The following is a 20,292-nucleotide window of genomic DNA, read 5'->3' on the forward strand; positions in this document are numbered from 1 at the left end:
TACTATGCTTCGATATGATAAAAACAACACATGATTCTTTCAATGGCACATTAAGCACTCTCAGCTATTTGAGACAAGTCATGCTACATCAATAACTACTAAGCATATAATTAAGATAATATCTAACATGACATGTTAAAGTCTAAGCCATAGTCTAAACAAGCTTCCTATTGCACCACTATAAGCATGAAATATTTTACTCTTCTCTAACACCAATCAACTTTCTTGAAACAACTCTCATAGATAATACTTCCGTCGTTCCTAAATATAAGGTGTATTAGTTTTTCAAAAAGTCAACCATTATCTATGTTTGACCAATGTTATAGCACAATATATAAATATTTATAATACCTAATATATATAATATAAAAATATATTTCAAGGTGAATCTAGTGATAATGATTTTGTATTCTAGATATTGATATTTTTATCAATAAACTTGCTCAAAGTTTGAGAAATTTGACTTTTTGAAAAAAATAATACACCTTATATTTAGGAACGGAGGGAGTATTAATTAAAGAGCAGAGAGATAATCATATATAACTGAAGCAAACTAACAAGCTCTAAACAAAATATGAGTGGAAAACAAGAGCTAAACGCAGTACTAGCAAAAAGTGAACACTCACAAAACAATAAGAATGAAAACCAGAGTGTTCTAAGCAATTAAAATGGAGCGTGTCTCTCTCCCAAATAAGAATGATAGTATGTAACTTATTTATGACCAGCAAGCAAAACTAAAACAAACTAAAAAGTAAAGAGCGGGACGCTCCAAGCATAGCACATAACATATGAAGTGATAAAAATATAGCATGGGGATGGAAGAACCGATGATTGTTGATAGAGAAGGGGATGCACGGGGGCATCCCCAAACTTAGACGCTTGAGTCTCCTTGAATATTTATTGGGGCACATGGGGGCATCCCCAAGCTTGAGCGCTTGAAACTCCTGTATCTTCTTTCATCATCTCCCATCGCATACTTGAAAACTCCCTTCATATGAAACTCATCATAAGCAGATTAGAGTGGTTAGTAAACATGATAAAATAATTCATTATCTACTAGAAATAAAGATTTTCATGAAAATCTACTCTTTCTCATGATTGCCAAAAGGTTTTTTGCAAAGGAAAAGCAAGCTTGAGATTTGCAAAATGATGAAAACGCAGAACGTGGCAGAATCTGTGAAAAACAGAACAGCAGATAGTAAATAATTTTTTCAGGGCATTTCTGCAACTCAAATCAAAAGACTCAGAACAGATGCGAGAAAGACAATTATATAGAGCATGCTTTCAAAACAATTCAGATCAAAAATATGATCTAGTGATTTTTGGCGAATTTTTCCGTCAAGTAGACATAATCTATTTCTGAACATGTCACAACTTTTGAACTTTCTTGCAATCGGAGGCTAAAACTTGGCACAAAGCTTGAAAATAAAGATACAATGATGTTGCTACAGTAGTAACAAGGATCAAGACCACTAAAAACTGAAAGTAAAAACTCAAAGTAAAGATAACAAGGGTTGTCTCCCTAGAGCTCTTTCTTTATAGCCATAAAGATAGGCTTAAGATTTTAATGATGCTGTCGTAGGAATAAGAGTTGAGAACAAAAGAGAGCATCAAGAAGAAAATACCAAACACATTTAAGTCTAACATCCTTCCTATGCATAGCAATATTGTAATAGAATAATTCATTGAAGCACATAGAGAGAGGGAACTTGATATTATTGAAATATCTATAAGCATATGTTCCCTTCTCATAATAATTTTCAGTGGGATCATGAATAAACTCAACAATATAAGTATCACATAAAGCATTGTTACCATGATCCACATGCAAAAAGGTACTCTTACTCTCCACATAAGCATAATCTTTCTCATTGGTAATAGTGGGAGTAGGACTATCATTATCATCATGATAATCATCATAGAAAATTTTCTCCTCAGAAATTGGAGGACTAAAAATATCATGTTCATCATACCCGTAATCCCCAAGCTTAAAGCTTTACATGTCATTAGCAATATTGGTATTCAAAGGAAGCATACTAATAACATTGCCACCATCATAATTGTTATGCAAATAATGAAGTTCCATAAGTTTTTTAATTTTGTCCTCAAACACTTCATGTCCTAGTTCGAGATAAAGTTTATAAAGATCTCTCATATTTTTGTTGTTTTTCATTAAGCCTAACTAGTGAAAATAAAAACAAGAAAAGAAAAGATTTAATTGCAAGATCTAAAGATATACCTTCAAGCACTCACCTCCCCGACAACTGCGCCAGAAATAGCTTGATGTCTACGCACGATTCTATTCTTGTAGACTATGTTGGGCCTCCAAGCGCAGAGGTTTGTAGGATAGCAGCAATTTCCCTCAAGTGGATGACCTAAGGTTTATCGAACTCAGGGAAGTAGATGTTGAAGATGGTCTCTCTCAAGCAACCCTGCAATTAAGATACAAGAAGTCTCTTGTGTCCCCAACACACCTAATACAATTGTTAGTTGTATAGGTGCACTAGTTCGGCGAAGAGATGTTAAAAGGCAAGTGATATGGATGGTAAAAAAAGTTATTATAAATCTGGAATAAAAATGGCAGCAAGCAAACATGAAACAAAACTGAAAGTAAATGGTGTTCAATGGTGAAAAACAAGGCCTAGGCTTCATACTTTCACTAGTGGCAACTCCCAACAACATTAACATAATCTAATCACATGATATTTCTACTAAAACATGCAATGGAGACATACTTGGAGGTCATTCCTTTGTGATCAAGAGAGGACAAGAATTATGTAGGGCTACAAAAGCACACCTCAGAGTTCGTTGTTCTCATCTATGGATTTCCCAATGTCACTGCGACCATCCAAAGAGAGTACCGCAATCATCACAACATATCTCAAGGATAGTCAAAGACAAGCACCAAGAGACTCTCAATCTTCAATCAATTCACAAAAGAGGAAATCACTCATGAAAATATTCTTCTAATCCATGTCCAATAGACCGTTGTCACCATGGTATCGAGGATTATACTAGATAAGATCAAGTAAGTACATCAATCCAATACATAGAAGAAGGGGAAACATCATGAGATCACCCTAGATTAACATAGCCTATGATCACAATATGGGAGAGAGAGATGACCACATAGCTACACGTAGAAGACCTCAGCCCCGAGGGATACTAATCACACATGGCCATGGTCATCAAGAGGTTGATGGAGAGGTGCAGCCCAGAGAGGAGACAGCGGCCACGGCGGTAGCCACGGCCCTTGGGGCGGTGGTCTTTGCCCCCTCCCCCCTTATTCCTTGGAGATGGTGCTGGTATGGAGGTGGTTCTCCACCCCAAGGCAGCTGCCTCGGAGGAGGAAATCTCGTAGCTCTTGGTGGCCCTCCAGAAATTAGGTTTTTCCTCTCCTTATATTAGTCGGGACGATCATCCTTGGCCCTTCGATGGATGCCCCTTTGATCCAAGGACTCTTGGGCACCTCTAGAACCTTCCTAGGAACCCTCTCAGCCCTAATGAGGTTTCCAAGTCATGTCTTGGCGGGATCCATCTAACATGGTAAGAGTTGTACTCAATCACGTCACCGATTCCCGTAATCTTGTAATCAGATATTTGTCCTCCAGTAAAACAGGATTTCCTGGATTGTCCAAACTCCAAATGGGCTGAAGTGTATATCTAGAATTATCAGCATAAAATTCCTCACAACTGTCGCATCTATTATTTTTCCATTTGACGTCATCTTCGAGGCGCAAACAGACGATCTCTAAAATATGTAGGGGGAGTGGATTTCAGGAAATTCAGAGTCCCACTACAACAAGGTTTCCTCTTCTATTTTTGATAGTTCCTACACATCAAAGTGTAAAACAAGAACTTTGTGCACTTTTGCAACTATTAATAGGTTAGTCCAATTAAATCATAAACATAATATAAAAACAAGGGATTATTCCATCTGTGCCCCCAATTCCTTAATTGTGCTCAGTTTTCCCCACGCTTCAAACTTTTGCTCACTTTTCCCCTCTCCCTTAGCTAAAACTCTCACAAATGTTGATAACAGGCGTTTGCCGTCTTGGCCGTTAATTGACTTGTGGGGCCATGTTGGACTCTGTTGACTGTGGTTGTGGCTTCGCTGGTTGGGCCGTGTTTGTGTTCATAGGACGGGCCCGTTAGTTTGTTGGTAATAAATTAAAAAAGCCTACTATCGATGGATGCAGCCTGCTATGCATGCCCGTCTTTCGCATCAATGTAGCCTGCTATGCATGAGAATACCACCACGCACGCATCTAGTGACCTAGACCTAAACGCATGCATGCACGCCGACACGCACGCATCGATCCGTGCAGCACGGTTGCCAGTGGATTCAGTCGCTCCGCAACGTCGTTTCACGCGTCGCGGGCATACGTGCCGGTGGCAGAAGGGGCAGGTTGCACGCACGCTCGCGTCCATATGTCGAGGCATCAGTTCACGCCGCACGGCTGCCGCTCGATTCAGTTGTACCGGTGGAACAAGGGGCAGGCAGAAGGGGCAGCCGCCAATGCAGAGCACGCAGAAGGGGGAGGCAGGCAGCCGCCAACGCAGCAGGGGGAGGCAGCCGCCAACGCAGAGCACGCAGAGAAGCCAACGCAGAGCACGCTCATTTCGATTCAGGTTCACACATTGATGATCGCATCGGTTCACACAGCAGCACTTAGTCACGATCTACGCCGTTTGCGCGTGTACCCACTTCGTCTCCCCGGCTATTTAAACTGCCCTTCATTGCCTCTTCTTCTACAGATCCATCTGCGCCTCCCACTTCTCTTCTTCCCCCAAAAGCCAGAGTGGTTCCACTCAGCAAGGCGTTCAAGATGCAGTTCTATGGCCCGACGTTCCAAGAGCCTCCCACCGTGCTGGAACGGCGGTACCCCGCCAACGTCGTCGTCGAGGAATCACTCCGCGTGTGGGCGTTCTCACGCTGGAGGGGTAGCACTGAGCTTGCACGGGGGTTCCTCCGTGCGGGCTTCCACCACCTCCCGGCGGGCTCGCCGCCCATGTTCAACCTCGTGGAGCAGCGTCCCGACGCCAACGCTCCACCGGTAGGGCTTGTCGTCCACTTCACCAACAGGTTCGATGCCTACCACCTGCTCGGCAAGGTGTATTGGTATGGGTGCGAGTTCATCGCATTCACCACCTATAACATCTTCACCTACTTCGAGAGCATCTTCCCCACTCGCGACCGCATGCACAGCCTCCCGTACTACCTCGGTGACAACGGCCTTGAGGAGGAGGAGTACTGAAGCCGGCAGCGAAGAAGACGGCGAAGCCGACGGTTAAGGTGAAGACGACGGTGAAGACATGGTGGTGTTGCCCTAGCTACCCTATCTAGTATGTAGTATTAGTTTGGTGTGTGTGTGTTGCCTGACCTAGCTACCCTAATTATTATTATCTATGTAAGAAATTGGTGTCGTGTTATATGTCCCAAGAACTTATGTTGCCCTAGCAACCCTATCTAAGTTAAGTTATGTGTGTTATATTAATGCTTTGTTATGTTTGTATTTTGTTTGTCCCAAGTTTAGACATGGCTAATTGGCGTGGGAAAAATTAACCAAACTAACTAAAAATGATGTGTTTATAGATGCCTTCTAAAAATAAGAACATATTGTACATTTGTACGCGGCTTTGGTTTGCTGAGCTCTGTACTTTTTAGGTATTCCAAGAATACTTTGGTTTTCAGAAATATTGAAGTATCAAATACTTTGAGATGTTTGGCTTTAGTCAAAAGTGTAGTTTTATATACTTTAATCCCTACTTTAATATGTAGAAAACTACACTATGTTTGAAGTATGGTTGGACCTCTTTTTCCAATCATGAAGTATAAATTACACTATGTAGAAAACTACACTTTGAGATGTTTGGCTTTAGTCAAAAGGATAAATGAAGGGACCCATAAAGGAAAGCCAAAAAAATTCCTCAATGAGATAGAAGAGATTGGGCAATCAAATTAATGAAAAAAGCAATCAGAAACAAAAAAGAACAAAGCAATCGTTCCTAAACAAAAAAAGAAACATCACTTGTTTCTGGGCCTCATTTATCCTTTGTGGGCCTATTGCAGCTTGATTCTCTTTGGGCCCGCGAACTAGGTTTTTTTTTCTAGCAGAACTAACGAACTCGAGGACAAAAGTTTGGCAAGTGCGAGAGAGAAGAGATGAACTTGATGTATATCCCTCGTGCTGCTCAAGTACTGCTTACTGTCATCTGACGAGCTAGGTATGATCCAACACTCGAGGTTATTAGCTAACAAAATAATCCTATCATTGAACTGGTAGTTGTCTTCTGTCGAAACTGAAAGTGTCGAAACTTAACAGTAAACTGCATACATTCAGAGATCGATAGTTGCACTAAACAGAGTTGCATTTGAGATAAACAGACGAGGATTGCTAAACAGTGGCAACAACAGTAGACAAACATCTCTAACGAGAGATGGCCATCAAGTAAAAAATTCCTAGAGAAAGTACTCCTAAAGCTATCAGATTGGATTGCTTCTTCAACTCAATCAGCTGCTTGAAGTTCTTGTTCATCTTCTTCAATTCCGTCTTCAGTTCGACATCTACCACCGTCGGGTATTCCGGACGCGCTGCTGCTGCCGGAGCGGCACTGTCATGGGGCATATTGAACTCGCGGATTGCATCCCCCCTCGAATCTAGCAAGCCCAACCCTTGAAGCCTCTGGATGTAATCATCCATCCACTCAAAATGGTGGCATTTCTTCACGATCTGAAAACGAAATCATGTAACCTAAATCCAAATCTGACAGAGATAAAGGATGCGAGGAAAACTCAGATCTAACCTACCCCTCCGGCTTGCTCTCGCATTTGACGAACTCGCGCCCAAAGTTCCCATTCTTCTCCTCCTTCGAAGTCAACCGCTTCAGTGGCGCAATCCGTGGGCAGTCAGTGCATCGAGTCATCGGCACTGGACCATACACCGGCCACGTGGAACGGGGGGATGACGAGGAGGTCGACATATCACCCGAGAGGAAAAAAACAGAGGAATTGGTCGAGAGGAAGAAGAACGAGAAGATGGGGAAAGAAACACAGGAATTGCTCGATCTGCTCGATGCCTTTGTCTGTCATATGGAGAAGAGGAGAAGGGGAAGCTATATTGACGATTTTCCACATTGTATTTTGCAGTTTGAATATTTGAACCAACTCTTAACACTGACATGTGGTGGTCATGTGCGAAAAATACAATTTCATATGTAAAGTGGGGCAGATCGTAAAACCCCGAGAAGGACAGTGCAGTAGCCAATCAGGATGCATCACGCGGATCGCGCATGCTTGCCCACATCTGACGGGTGGTGTTTGGTGCTAGGGTATGATCCGACGGCGGACGTTGGACGCTAGGGTTTGGAGCATTTCTGCGGGGTTATGAGCGAGTCAACGGGGTTATTAGGGTTTGACCAGATTTCAAATGGCCATAACTAAATTAGAAAAAATCGCAAAAATATAAAACAAACGTAGTTCGTCTGTTTATGAGACCTAGTTACCATAAAAATATAAACTCGGTATAGGGGCGTTTTTTTTTTTGAAAAGTCATTTTTTGAAGTGACATGTCGAAATCAAGTTCAAATGTTTTTAAAAAATTCAAAAAAAATCAAAATGTTGTAATTCTTGCGCACATAGCCGTCGTATGTCACAAGGTTATGAGAAAAAAATACAAACTTGGTGTAGGTCATTTTCATGAAAAATCCCTTCACAAAAATGAGCTATCACCTATGAACATTTTCAGAGTTCGTAGAATAGGGAGAGAGGGTTTAGGGTTTGAAAAAAAATTCAAAAAAATCAGAAAAATCTCCATAGCTTCATTTTGGAGTGAATAAGAAGGATCTGAACTTACTTTTTCATTTTCATATCTGAAACTTGTTATTTGATGGTTTTGAATTAAAAGCATATTTTTTCAAAAAAAATGTAGTAATATGAATATTAATCAATAAATAGTGAGACTTCGTTTTTACCCTATATATATGGAACAAGTGTTAATAAAAATATATATGTCTCATTTAGGGAAGGTAAAAAAAAACTTGATTTCAAATAGGGTTGTTTACCCTAGCTTTCGAGCTCGTTTCTAGCACATTTCTCATTCGGACTGTTCACCTAAGAATATTGGACTTGAAATGCTCGATCAAATACACCGCAGAGAGCAATGAACCTCCAATGTTCAACTTCAACTTTGGCTCGAACCCAAATTTTGGCCCAAATTCAAATATTGATTTAAATTCAAATTTTGATGGAAATTTGAATTTTGACTCAAATAAGGAACCAAAGTAGAAGCAACATTATTACAACTGATGCCAACGTTATTACAACTGATGCCAACATTATTACAGTAGCTCAAAGCTACCAAGTTTTAAGATGCCAACATCTTAATACAAATCTACCAAGTTTTAAGCGATCGACTCGCCCTCAAATTGACAACACAAACATTTTCCAACAACGTAATTCAAATTTTTGACTTGCTCCTTGTGTTTGCAGCTGGCTTCACCGTCTTGCTCCTGGTTTCCCTAGTTGAGATGCTCTTTTCTTTCAGACTCTTGTTCCTTTTGATCTTGGGCTTTACTTGGTGTTTTCCCCGTGGAGGTGTTGACGGAGTAGTTCCACTCGCCGAGCACTTGACGACCATTTGACGGTCATCTATGGGTTCAGTAATCTTTAAAGGCACAATTGGAACAATTACCCCCTCCTCTTCCTCTCTTATAGCTTCAAAACCATCAAAGGCCATGGTTTCAAAATCTTCTGCTTCATTTGCTGCTGCATTCTCCACTGCATCTTCAATATCCATTGCTGCTGCATTCTCCACTGCATCTTCAATCTCCATTGTTGTTGCATTCTCCTCAGCATTGGCTGTTGTCCATCTTTCCTCCTCTCCAAATGATGCATCCACTGCATTGGTACAAAGCCTAGAAATATGCCCCAGAACTCCACATTTTTTGCAAGCACGCTTCTTTGTTAGACGACCCTCCTCACCTGCTCTAATCCTCTGGTTCCTTGGTCTTCCTGGTGGTCTAGTAATGACAGGAGCGTGGAGTTTGAACCCTGGATCTACTATGTTCCATTGCTCTTTCCCCAATAGTGCAGGCACATTGTCAGCATAAGCAGCCATAAATTTGGCAACAGAGAAATACTCAGAGCAATATTGATCAACTTCACCATCTGCACCCCCGATAACGGTCATCAGATGTAGGGCATGTATGCATGGCTTCCCACGGATCTGCCATTGCCTACAAGTACATTCTCTAGTACTTAGGTTCACAGGATACCTCCATACCCTATTTTTAGTGTCAGTATAGATAACCTCTCCCTCATATGTACCAGATCGAATTCATTTCATCTTCAGGCCTCTTGCCTTCAAGTGCAATGCCTTAATCAGTGATGGGAGCATTTGATGACCAACATATTGTGTTTCTGCAATTCTTTTGCGAAGAGCCATCTTTATCATGATCATTTGCCTCATCTTGTCAAATGCTTGCCACAACAAGAGCCCTTTCACTGACTTGAACTTTGAATTGAAGCACTCTGCAAGGTTACTGGTCACATAATCTACTTTGCAGATTTCGTTGAATTTGCTTCTTAACCACACCTTACCATGATGTGCATCCATGTACTCCTTCACAAGAGGATTTTGAGCATACAACACTCTCAAATGGTGTTCATGCTTACTTTTGTTGCATGTGTATGATGCCGGCCATAAGTTCTCATCATAAACTTTACCTTTGAACTTCTTTTTTGAAATTATGCGCTAGGTGTTGCATACATTCCCTATGCTCCACTCCAGGGAATACAATTTCCACTGCACTCTCTAAACCCTTGCAAGCATCTGTGTGTATAGCTAAACCTGCGGGTGTGCCTATAATGTTGCGCAACTGCTGCAGAAACCAGACCCAACTTTCCTCAGACTCTGCCTCCACCACACCAAATGCAACTGGGAATAGCCAGTTGTGTCCATCAACTGCAGAAGCTGCTACTAGCTGTCCTCTCCATCTTCCAGTCAAATGTGTAGCATCTACAGCCAAATAGGGCCTGCAACCATCTAGAAACCCCTGCCAGCAAGCCCTGAAACAAACAAAAGCCCTTCTGAAGCACTCCTTCTGAAATGACTTCCCTTTTATTTTGAATTGAACTGTATGCTTGTCAATCTCTACAACACTCCCTGGACTTGCCATCTCCACTTCAGCTTTGAAAGTGTAAAGCAGCTGAAAACTGTCATTCCATTGACCATTAATTCTGTCAAGAGCCTTTTCCCTAGCATTGAAAATTCTCATGTAAGGAATTTCTATCTTGTACTTCTCAAAAAGCTTCCCATGGAGTGCTGTTGGACCAAGTCCAGGTTCTTCTCTCAGCCAATCCAATATAGCATCTGCCACCCACCTAGTTTTTGCTAGCTTGGTTTTGGCCTTCCCCCCTCCTCCTCCAGGTGGACAGTTGTGCTTGTGTGGGTTTTTATTTATCTGAAACAAAATAAAAGGGTAAAAAATAGTTAAGAAACCTTACTCAAAAATCTGAAACTAAATTACTAACTGAACTTGGATTACCTGAATATATTTGCTCTTTCTCATACGAGATGCATGCAACTTCCACCTACACCTAGGATATGGACAAAAAACTGTGAACCTTGCTGGCTCACTCCTTTTAATCTTATAGGTGTTTTCAGATATAATGCACCATGTTGTCACTGCATTCCGACAGTCCACCATTGATTGGAAAATGGTACCTACACTAAGCTCAGGTTTTTCCCTGTTCCACTCAATTGTTGGCATGTCATCACCATCGTATTCATCCTCGATTAAGCTGTCCATGTTCTCCACCTTCTCTTCATCGTCAGTGTCATCAAACCTAGCTTGGCTGGTGGGCTCCTCCATATATTCGTCATCCACTGCTTGCTGACTGGCTACATCGACCAGTTCAGGAAACATCATCTCGTCTTCATCATCATTTGTAGGCACTGCCTCGTCAGGTTCTGCATCCTCTTCTACACCAACTGCAGAAGGTACACGAGAAGCAGCAGCTGAATCGGAACCACAATTGGCAGCAGGCATGTTGTGGCTCCATGAACCACTTGCTTTACTTGGTGTCGACCTACAAGCAGTGCCGGGGTGCTGGCTATTAGCACAGACAGATGATGTATGAACTCCCTTCCCCTTCACCCGTTCTGCGCGTGGCTGAAGCACATCGATTTGGAGTTTACCGAATCGGCAGCCAGCAATCCCAGCAAAAAGCAACGGCATATGATCGTCGCAAGTTAGTGGGAGAAATCTTTTCTCGTCACTGCTGAAGTAATTCAGTTCAACGGCATCGGCATCACTCCACGGATAGGTGTTTCTTAGCTCAACTTGCAAATCTTTGAAAGATATGCTGGTTTCTACCACTTTGGGATAGAAAAATGATGAAATCAAATGCGGTTTAGTACCACGCAACACACTAGTTTCCATTCTAATCGCCAGCCGGAAAGCTAGCGCGGGATCAATCCTATTTTGTTGAAGGAAATAAAGGCTTCAGTTAGCCGGGTAAAATCGAGCACAAATTCGAACGATTCAAGCAAACAGAAGTCAAATACGGCCGACAATACGACTTAGAACGTCAAGTCGAGAGGAAACAATGCTTACCCAGGTTTAATCCATGAATTATCTGCCGCGGATTCGACCCAATCCTCTCCACGGGCGACTGCATTCCGGGCGTCATCAGTCAACATCGCCATGTAATCCTAGATGGGGAGGTGGTCTATATCTGGCGGAGACGCGACGTTGCCGATGAACAGAATAGGGGCATAGGGTGGAGGAAACAACTACGATGGACGCGGCACGACGCCGGCGGAGGAGGCGGGGCGGCGCGGTGCAGTGCGGCCTGTCTAGATATGTTTCAGATTCAGACAAGCTGCCCAATACGTGTCTCCTTGCAGTCCCACCCGTCAGCAAGCAATAGTCAAACGAAGACTCGGCCCCACTCATCAGCAATTAACGGCCAATGGACGGTCAAGACGACAAACGGCCGCTATGAGCATTTGTGAGAGTTTCAGCTAAGGAAGATGGGAAAAGTGAGCAAACGTTTGGAGCGTGGGGAAAAGTGAACACAACTAAGGAACTAGGGGCACTAATTTAAATATCCCTAAAAACAATTATCAAAAGTATAAAAGTAGCATGAAACCATCAAAAATTATAGATACGTTTTGGACGTATCACGTGTCATGTAGCAATAATTCGGGCAAGGCCCAACTATCATGCGGCTCTACGATCAAGCAAATGCATGTATGACATGAAGATCAAGTCATGAAATGGTGGACATTGCATGGCAATGTATCTCGGAAAGGCTATGGAAATGCCTTAATAGGTAGGTATGGTGGCTGTTTTGAGGAAAGATATAATGAGGCTTATGTATGACTGAGCGTATCATCTCATGGGTTTGGATGCACCGGTGGAGTTTGCACCAACTCTCAATGTGAGAAAGGGCAATGCACGGTACCGAAGAGGCTAGCAAAATATGGATGGTGGAAGTGCCAACAATCGAATACTCACATTAGTCCGAAGAACTCATACACTTATTATGGTAACTCTCTATCTAGTTAGCAAATTCACAAAGAGACAAGTACCCCGAGGAGGAGTGTTTGTGGGTTTGGTTATCCTTGCGCATCCTCAACTCAATGTAATGTGAGGGTACTCTATATATTCCAACCCCTCCGGAGGTTAGCGATCAATAGTAGCTAGAGTTCTCAACTAATTTTACTTTTTAAAAAGCACAAGGATTTTCCAAAATACGAAATCTATCACTAATAGGCTCAAGCTCTTGGCACCAACAATCAAACCATTACTTAAGACAATACCTCAAAACTATTGCAAGTTACTATTATACTTAAATAGCAACCTCAGGTACCTACTTATGCAAGACACACTACTCAGTGCAACGAGCCAACTCTCTAGACAAGATAAGCATGATAACTCAAGAGAGTTCCAAAATCAAGCTAAATAAAAGCTCTAAAAATATAAGCATCTAAACTAAGAGCTAAACGTGACAGTAGCTACGAAAAGATGAAGAACACACAAAAAGGATAAGCATGAAAACCTATGTTGTGTTCTAGAGTGGAATGGAGTGTGTGTCTCTCCCAAACAAGGTAGGCTAGGTTCCGACTTGTTATGAACAGCAAGAAAAATTAAAACAAACTAAAAAGTATAGAGCGAGACGCTCCAAGCATAGCACATAACATATGTAGTGATAAAAATATAGCATGAAGATGGACGAACTGATGATTGTTGATAGAGAAGGGGATGCACGGGGGCATCCCCAAGCTTAGACGCTTGAGTCTCCTTTGAATATTTCTTGGGGTGCATGGGGGCATCCCCAAGCTTGAGCGGTTGACACTCTTGTATCTTCTTTCATCATCTCTCGTCGCATACTTGAAAACTCCCTTCATATGAAACTCATCATAAGTTGATTAGAATGGTTAGTTTCCTTAATAAAATAATTCATTACCTGTTGTAAATAAAGATTTTCATGAAAAGCTATTGCTTCTCATTATTGCCAAAAGGTTTTTGCAAATAAAAGGTAAGCTTAGGATTTGCAAAACAACGAAAACGCAAAACATGGCAGAATCTGTGAAAAACAGAACAGCAGGTAGTAAATAATTTATTCGGGACACTTCTGCAACTCAAATCAAAAAACTCAGAATAGATGCCAAAAAGGAAATTATATAGAGCATGTTTTCAAAACAATTCAGATCAAAAAGATGATCTGGTGACTTTTGGCGAATTTTTTCGTCAAGCAGACAGAATCTGTTTCTGGACAGCATGTCACAATTTTTGAACTTTCTTGCAATTGGAGGCTATAACTTGGCACAAAAATTAAAAATAAAGATACAATGATGTTGCTACAGTAGTAACAAGCATCAAGACCACTAAAACAGAAAGTAAAAACAAATTGGGTTGCCTCCCACAAGCGCTTTCTTTATGCCTTTGAGCTAGGCATAATGCAAGAAGGAGGATCAAGATTCTCCGAGGTCATCGGAATTATAAAAACCTTCAAACGATCCTCAACAAATTCATCCTTATTTTTCCTAGGGAAAGGGTACGTACCTTTCGCTTTACCACGTAAGCGTATGTGCCCTCTACCTATATCAGTGAAGCCTCTCATGGCTCGGAGGAAGTCCCTTCCAAGCACTATATTCCCTTTGTTGGGCTCCATGATGAAGAAATCAATTGTTGCATTCCTTTTAGAGAATGTAACCTGGACATCTTTTACCTTTCCCTGGATTTCAGAAATATCACCATTAGCATGTTCATGATAAGATGAAAAAATTCCATGTCTAACCAGAGAGAATCATAAACAACTTTTGGCATTGTAGAAACCATGGATCCAATATCACAATAAGCAAGGAAGTCTTGGTTAGAGATGCTAATTATAACAAAAGGTTCCCAGTCATCATCTATTTTCAAAATATGTTCCTTATCAACCATGGGTTTATCTCTTTCTCTTAAGTCTAGAGCATCTATTTTCCCTTCAATAGTAGCAAGTCTATATATAATAGTGTCATAACCATGATTATAAACAAGATTATTAGATAGACCATGTATAATATCAAGAGCTCTTGCCTCATCACATTCTAAAAAATCTCCTTTAGTTATAATATCAAGAGAGTGTTTGCACCATATAAAGAGACCATTATAAAAATTTCTAAGCACAATTTTCATAGGTATCCAGGGCATAATTCTTTTGTGTGCTTTAGAAATTCTATCCGTTGCTTCCTTCATATTTTCTCCATTCCTTTGATGGAAATCTAGGACCGCAGATTCCTTCCAAGCATCAAACCTTAACATGCTTGACAACTAAAAGAAAAGTAACTAATTTTTTTGTGGTTTTTGGTATGAGACTCTAAAGCAAAAAACTAAAAAGAAAACTGACAAGACTAAAAAGCAAAGATAAAAGATAGCGTGCAACTCCCCTATCTTGAAGACTGCAGTCCCTCGCAACGGCGCCAGAAATTTGCTTCATGATGAGTTGATGGATATACTTCTCGCCCCTCGTTGGTTACCCCATGTGGAAGGTGGAGATGTAGTCAGCAGCAGATTACCCTTACACGGGGACTGTAAGGTTTATCGAACCAGGAGGACTCCTAGGCTCAACAAGTAGGTGTCTTCCACCCTGGCGCTAGCAGAAGACGTGGACCTGCACTCACAACGAATAACTTTCCTGCCAATGAGCACAGAGAGGTTGTCAATTCCTCCGGCCTTGTAGTTTGCAACGGATCGAAACACAAGCGATAAAGTAATAGTGATTGCAACGGAAAAGTAAATGAAAGCGGTAAATGGTGGAGGTGTAAACATTGATGGTGATATGGACCGGAGTCACATGATGTTCACTAGTGATGTCTCTCTCCCAAAAGACGATAAACAATTATGCTTGGGTAAACAAATCACAGTTGGGCAATTGACAGAATTATGATCGCACCGCAATACTAATTATGCTACTTGATAGTTAGAGGTTCAATAGTAATGGGCAGTACGCCAATACAAGTAGACAGTTTATTCATCAACATCTACTTACTAATAATCGACCTAGAGATATCTATCCAGAACATCTCTGTGGTATTAAGTTGCGAGCCCCAACCCAAAGTGTAAACTCAAAGCAACGGACAACTTCATTAACGAACTATGTGTAAGGTAAACAACCCTTGCAACCGTGATCACAAGCACCGTTGTTTTCTCCCTGGTGGCAACAAGCACATCCCCTAGTCTCATGTTTCTGTCACTCAAGCTAAACATCGAGGGGCATGAACCCACAATCATGCATAACGCTCCCTCTTGGAGTTACAATCTACTACTCGGACAAAGCAATAAATAGCAACGGAGAACATGCATGAATCACTAAGGAACATAATATAAAAGGATAATCAAATATATAACTCGTAACAATCTAAACATAATCTCATAATCCATCGGATCCTAACAAACCGAGCATAGCAATAGCAAGAGAATTACATAGATGCCTTGATCATGTAGGGCAGCTCACAAGGACTAACCATTGAAGCACAAGATTGGAGAGAAGGCATCATATAGCTACTGGTCATGGACTCATGGTCCAAGGAGGACTACTCACGGCAAGTTTGGGAAGTGTCCATGGTGGTGGAGAAGCTCCCGGAGGTCAATCCTTCCTCCGACACGGTGCCGGGAAGAGGTCTCCTGATGCTCCCGATCTCGAAAGCGTTGTGGCGGTGGAACGATGGAGATATTTGCGATTCCAGAAGTTCTGTAAGGGTTTTCTCTCGGGACTCTAAATATAGGCCAAAGGAGGGCACCAGAGAAGGTGGGACCCACCCAGACGGCCTCCTGGCGCGGCCTAGGGCCTGGCCGCACTAGCAGGTCGCCTAGGAGGCCCCTCGCCCCCCTCTGGCCATCTTTGGTGATCCGGACGCTTCTCTTTCGCTGATTTTCTATATATATTTTTTTGGATTTTTTCGGGCTGCCGAAAATTGGGTAAAAGCCCCTGCAAAATAGGCATCAGCAGATAGAAACTGACACTGGGTGCACTGAGTTAGTAGTTTAGTCCAAATATGTCTAAAATGATATAAAGGTGTAGTAAAACATATACCAATGTCACCCAAAAGATCAAGGAACAAGCAAAAAATTATAGATACGTTTGGGACATATCAATGATATGCTAGAGACTGTTGTATAAAACCTATTCAAATACAAAAAGGAAATGCGCAACAGAAAAAATAAATCAAAAACTAATAACAGTGGCGTGGGGTATGCTTTAGCAACAGCGAGCACTTAGAAGTAGCGCTCTTTAAATTTAGACGTTGTAACTATTAGTAGCAGCGCAGTTTCATAACACCCGCTACGGATATATACAGATAGCAGTAGCGCGGTTCAACCCGCGCTACTGCTAAAAGTTAGTTGTAGCGAGCTAGCAGTAGACGGCACCCCATGCTACTGGTATGCCTTTTACCCACACTTCTGCTAGGGTTTTCCCGAGTAGTGATATGTAGGCATGTATTTCATATATAGTCATACATGTTTGCGATAAAAACTTCCATGACATATTTTGTCCTACCCTCGTGTGGCAAAGGGTTCCTAATAAAAACTACAGGTAATTAAGGCACTTCTTTAATAGAGAACTGGAACAAAGCAGTAACACATTGTGAATGCATGAACACTTCAAATTACAGTCATCCGCGGAGGGTATCCCAATTATTGTCACCTTGGGGCCTATGTTTTAGAACAATAACATGTGCATATAACTTGCAAGATATAATCTGTAACTCAAATATATCCATGAAAACATAATAGGTTCAGATCTAAAATCATGGCACTCGGACCCTAATGACAAGCATTAAGCATAGCAACATCAATCTTAGAACATAGTGGAATATAGGGATCAAGCCCTAACAAATTGACTTGATTAAAAAGTAAGTAGAATTATATTCAAAATAAAAGAACTGGGCTTTTCGTAAGAAAATGTGGATGAATACTTGTTGTTTTCTAGCTTTTTGATCGGATTTTTTGGCGGCATGGCCAAGCGGTAAGGCAGGGGACTGCAAATCCTTTATCCCTAGTTCAAATCTGGGTATCGCCTGATCAATAAAATACTTAGGTTTTCCAATACCGATCGAATTGGATCAATTTTTACTTCGCATAAGTTCGGGCAAGAGAGTAACTTGGCCTGCTGATACCGGGTTAAGCCATACCATGGTTCTATCCTCAAAGTAGCATAACAATCTTAGGCAAGAGTTTATGATCATATATGTATTCCAACAAGTAAGGAATATTTTCATTGCGGGGTAAAAAAACATATCTTTTGTAGCACCCGTGCTAAGTACTCTATGGTTTGGTGCTTTAGCAGGTTTAACGTGATGAATCCCATTCATCTCCATCTACCTCAAGTATGCCTACAATGAGATTACTCACTATCAATGGTGAGCATCATGAGGTTGTTGGTGAATAAGGATTCTTGATGACGATGGTGACGTTTTGCCCTCTCTCGAGCCCCACACGGACTCTAGATCATGCCTCCTGACGAAGAACATGAGGCAGCGGCGGCTCCGTATCGTAAAATGCGATGAACCTTTTTCTTTGATTTTGTTCTCGAGAAGAAGATATATGTCTTGGATTTAGGTCAAAGGAGGATCGAGGGGCCCACAAGGCAGCCGGTGCCTTGGGGGGTAGGCGCACCCTTGCCTTTTGGGCAGTTGGTGGTCCCCCTCCGACAAGTCTTTGCACCAATATATTTTATATATTCGATAAAAAATCTTCGTGAAATTTCCTCCAATTCTGAAACTTTATTTCTGCACAAAACAATATCAAGGTAGTTCTGTTGAAAACAACATCATTCCACGTTAGTTTCATTCAAATCATGCAAACTAGAGTCCAAAACAAGAGCCAAAGTGTTTGGAAAAGAAGATACGATGAAGATGCATAATGATGACCGCATCGCGGACGTGTGTGGCGTCTCATGTGCTTTCCCACATACGAGGGGCCAGCCGGACCAACCCGTCGACCTCTTCGCCCCCTCCCGATGGGTGTAAGTGCATCTAGTGTCCCTTAGTGATTTTGGTGGTTTGAAGACTTATAGGTTAAGTATCTAATGTGTTTATGAGTGTACACAGGATCTATAAGTCATTGAGGAGTTTGAGATATTTGAAGAATATCGACCCCTAAAAATATATATCTTCGGTTGAAGAAATTGGTCTGAAGCTGAAGAAATGAATCGCGAGGAATCTGCGATGAAATTGATATTCCTCATGAAGATACTGAAATCGAGGAATTCGGTGTGTCCTGAAGAAAATCATTTTGAAGACTTTGAAGCATGAAGGTTTACTCTTTCTGTTTTATTTTCTTCGCATTTGAGTAATAGGAACACCATACTGTTAAAGGGGGTCGAAGTTACACTTTGGAATGAATTTCCTCATGATGCTCAACCCAAGCCTAATCCGACCAAAAGCCTCAAGTGAGGAATACGAGTGACATGAGGACTCTCACAGTTGAGGGTTCTGACCGTTTCGATAGCCACGCCAAGTCATTGGTCTTATCCACTCCAACGGTCATATTATTTAAGGGCATTAGTGTCAAATCATGTCGGGATGCTCCCAGGCTATAAATAGCCACCCCCCACAACCATTAGCTGGTTGGCTGCTCCGTTAGAAACTGACACTTGTCATAAGAGCAACCCAATTCCTCAGAGTCTTCGAGAGTAATTCATTAGTGAGGAAATACCCCAAACACCGAAACCACAAACCAAACCTAGTGATTGAGCATCACTGAAGAAGTTGTTCCTGTGTGGGACTGAAGCCTTTTACCTTTGAGGACTGTGCATCCTCCAGACGGTTAGGCGTCATGGTCTAGAGCTTTCCAGCAGTCAATTGTGGATCGCCGGGTGACCAAGTTTGTGAGGGTTTGGAAGTCTGCCCTGAAGACTTACCACGAGTGTTGGGCGAGGACTGTGTGTTCTTAGCCCAAGGAGAACACGGTAGGGACTGTGTGTCCCGGGACTGTGTGTCCTTTGGTTTCAATACCAAGCCGCTCCAAACCAGATGTACGACTGTCACAGCAGTCAGAACTGGGTCATCAACTACTGTCTTCGCTGTGAAACGGGTTCTAATTCCTCAACTCCTTACTTTCCTCAGATTATGTGTTGATGACTTTCACTGCTGCTGTTTGAAGAATTTGCTGAAGAATTTCTCTGAAATCCCTCAACCCCAAATTCTTCACGCTAGTTAATCCTCATCTGTTTTCTGTGTGCCTGCTCACTGTGCAATCTGTTTTCACATTCCTCACTCTGAAAAACTGCTATTGTGAAACTTTGCACTTCTGATCCTTTACTGTTTCCGCTGTAAGTTAGTCATCAGTGAGGAATTGCCTCAAAAGGAATTTCCTCAGTGATGAAATTCTGAAAATCTCCTATTCACCCCCCCCCCCTCTAGTCGATATAACGCACTTTCAATGGGCTAGTTCGGTTGCGCTAGGGAGGGCATGCGTCAAGTCTGTCCGGCTACACCCCATGTCGATGGCGCACGTGGCACGCTCCTGTCCATCGGACTGCACCGTCCGATATGCCTGGATAGCGAGCACCTGGGCGACCTGGGGTATGGTCTATGATAGGAGTGTCGAGGCCTCACATGGGGCAATGATCATGGGATGGCTCATGGCATGCGTGCGTGCGGCGTCTCGCACACTTTCTTGTGCGCGAGGGGCCAACCGAATCCGCATGTCGACCTCTTTGCCACTCTGCGGGCTGGTTTGGTTGCACCAAGCAAGGCGTGCGTCGAGTCTGTCCAATTGCACCTCTCGTCGATG

This window comes from Hordeum vulgare, chromosome 1H (genome assembly GCF_904849725.1).
Source record: "Hordeum vulgare subsp. vulgare chromosome 1H, MorexV3_pseudomolecules_assembly, whole genome shotgun sequence".
NCBI classification, from domain to species: domain Eukaryota; kingdom Viridiplantae; phylum Streptophyta; class Magnoliopsida; order Poales; family Poaceae; genus Hordeum; species Hordeum vulgare.